This window comes from Rutidosis leptorrhynchoides, unplaced genomic scaffold (genome assembly GCF_046630445.1).
Source record: "Rutidosis leptorrhynchoides isolate AG116_Rl617_1_P2 unplaced genomic scaffold, CSIRO_AGI_Rlap_v1 contig27, whole genome shotgun sequence".
Classification (NCBI taxonomy): Eukaryota; Viridiplantae; Streptophyta; class Magnoliopsida; order Asterales; family Asteraceae; genus Rutidosis; species Rutidosis leptorrhynchoides.
This window is the reverse complement of record NW_027266515.1, coordinates 16603-19919: the sequence shown is the minus strand read 5'-3', so window position 1 is coordinate 19919 and position 3317 is coordinate 16603. Positions and strand designations below refer to the sequence as shown.

The window sequence follows — 3317 nt, the reverse complement described above, 5'->3', positions numbered from 1 at the left end:
GGAAGTAGTTGATACAATTATGATGTTAGAAAAATTATATGTGGGTTGTTTCCAATGAAATTATTTGGAGCAAGAATTGATATTGAGAAGTTTAGTGAGAGGAACAACTTTTGGCTGTGGTGCATTAAGACATGTGCCATATTCATAATGCAGGGTTTGGCGAAAGCATTGAATGGGAAAAATAAATTGTCAGAAACATGAAAGAGGCCGATAAGGTAGATAACGAAACTTATCCAAATGACTTTAACCATTTTCGTACAAGTTTGTCCGCCATAATACCATTTAAGTGTTTAAGACGTCCTTTGCAATGGATTATTTATTTTTGGTACAAACACATAAGACAAGGACTGATAGCAATATCTTGGCTCCCGCTCAATGCTCAGCAATCCTCGCCATGATTCCGTGGGCTTTGTACATGGCTTCCAATGGCAACGGCTTAGGCATATTCATTCCTTCTTCACTTGTTCTTTTCCATTCAAAACACTGGATCAACGATCCCAAAGCCACATTGATCATCCGTTGGGCCAGGTTTGCACCAGGACAGGCTTGCCTCCCAAGTCCAAATGACAATAGCTTGCATTGTCCATTATCTTCATTTTCAAATCTTTCAGGTCTGAAACTTTTCGGATCATCCCACAACTTCGGATCCCTGTGAATGCTCCATATATTGATGAATACTATGGTTTGACTAGGTACATCATAACCGCCTATAACACAATCCTCTGATGACACGTGTGGAACTAGAAGTGGTGCCCGCGGTTTCAAACGTAGAGTTTCTAATACAATGTTTTGGAGAAAAGGAAGTTTTGCAATGTCTGTCTCATCTATCAAGCGTTCTTGACCAATCACATTATCCAACTCCTCAATAGCTCTTTTTAAGGAATGCGAATGACTATGTAAAAGGGACATTGCCCTTGCCATTGTCGAAGCAGAAGTATCAATGCCTGCTATACGCATGACCTATAGAAGGATATAGAGCAAAAACAAATTGTCATTACATTGTTGAAATGGAAGAAATGATAAAAGAGTAATAATTTAAACATTAATATCAGAGAAATCTTACTGCAATCCATAAGTTATTAGATCAGGTATTATAAATTACTTCAAAATTAACAATTGTTTACAATTTAATATGTATATCCGCATAAATGTGTGAGTAATAGGCCAGAACTTTTGTTTACTTCAAGAAGGAAATCCAGTTTCCTGTACGATGAGATTATTGCGTCCAAGGAACTTGAGAGAATTCAATTTTACTCATTAGCTCATAACCATTTTCCTCTAATTTCATAAATATACTGACATTCATTTTGAGTGAGGCAATTGATAGAGAGACTTTTTATATTGCTATCTTGAATAGTTAACAGAAAACAAATATATCTAAGATTTCAATCTCAATCTTTTCCTGGAAAAATTTCAGTTAAACCTATCAATTACTTGAGACGAATCATAATTTTATACTGAACTTAATGACAAAGATGATTGACAACATAAGAGATCTCTGAAATCTTTCAAATTTAGGAAAACTTGTTTTCCTACTTTTAACTATTTGAGATTGCAATATATAGATCTATTGATATATCTAGACAATGTTATGTGTTGGTTTTTACTCACGCTTCTTGCTCTTTTCTAATTTGAGAGCAGGGAAACCTACACTTTCGCAAAACCTAAAACATTCGTCCATTGATATCTCTTCGATGATAATTACATAAAGAACGAGTTAATTGATCACAACAAGAATTTACATCTTTTTAAACAGATGTTTAATGTCAGAATCAACTTGCAATATTCATTCTCAAGAAAACTATCACTGTCAATGAATGTACTCACGAGTTTCTAAGGTGTTCAATGTTAGGACATGAACACCCTAAGAGAGAACAGATTCAGCAATCTAGATACTAAATTGTCAAACTACTATGATGCACAATCAAATACCTTTTTACATATTTGTTTTGCTCTCTAAGGGTTGGTAATATTAAAATGTTGCATATTAAATGGAGTAGCCTTACAAAATCGTCCATGAGGATGTGATGCAATAGATATAGGATTTTTTTGGATAATTCTCCGCTTGATTTACTATAGGACCATAATTAATTTCGTATTTTGTAAGACAATGGATGATCCAGTTTATATGTATGCAGTATTCCATGATGAGGATGAGATGCGAAAGATCGTCCAATTTGTACGTACCAATACTAGCCCTTTGATGATTTCATCAGTGTAAAACTCGGGCTGCTTCTCTTGCAACAAAAGCAAATGATCCAGCACGGCCTCCCTACACTCTCCACCACATCTTTTTCTGCGACTATTTCTCTGTTCTTCAATCAGATTCTGTAACAACTCGTCCGATCTTTTGCGCAACCAAGTCACCCTCTTCTCATATTCCTAAAGAACAACCTCAAGATACTCAAGTAATCCCCTGGATACGCACTAACAGCATATTCCACAATTTCAGACATGATCTCGCGAAACACCTTCGCCTCCTCGGCATCGGTCACATCTTCCCCATAATACCTCTTCCCAGTCAACATCCTCATAACGATGTTGAATGTCATCTCCCAGAAGATCGGTTTTAGTTCCACCTTAGTGAAGTCGTCCCCAGATGCTGAGGCTCTTTTGTTTAGATTAAGCAGGAGTCGCTTGATTTCATCCCTCCGAATGGGCAGAAAGGAGTTGAGACGGGCCGAGGAAAAGATCTCAAGAGTATAAACACGGCGAAGACTACGCCATTGTTCGCCGTATGAGGCAACGACGACAATCGTGTTGTCATACCCAATGTGCCTGCCGGCGACAGTAGAGGGGCGGTTGGCAAGCGTGATGTCGTTCTTAGTATAGCATTCTTCGGCTGCCTCAGCTGATGAGACGACAACCACTCGGCGGTAGCCGAAGCAGAGAGAGAAGACGGGGCCGTAAGATTGGGAGAGGGAGTGGAGGGTTCGGTGGAGGGGGTGTTTCAGGAGGTGGAGGTGGCCCAGGATGGGGATGGAAGGCGGGCTGGGCGGAAGGTTTTTCGGTTGCTTGAACCATGAAGAGAAGAGCTTGAGAGTGAGGAGTAGGAGGAAAGCCAGAGGAAGGGTAGAGTAGAGCGATGAAGTCTCCATGGTTGGGACAAACTTGGTATTGGCGAAAGGCTACCGTGTCCACGCTTCTTATATAGAAAATAGTTACATGTTCCTTGCCGGTGAATCAAATATATATGTAATCTCAAACATGGAAAGAGAAAGCTCATCAATCGTCATCAACCACGAAGAGCATCTTTAGCCTCTCAATTGCTCGCCTAAAGCTCCTCAAGCACTTGTCCATCGTGCCCGCTACCACCA

General features: G+C 39.5%; 1 pseudogene; it reads right to left on the bottom strand.

Annotated features, from left to right (window-relative positions):
- Positions 1-372: 372 nt before the first annotated feature.
- Positions 373-3098, bottom strand: LOC139882429 (cytochrome P450 81E8-like; annotated as a pseudogene).
- Positions 3099-3317: the final 219 nt, after the last annotated feature.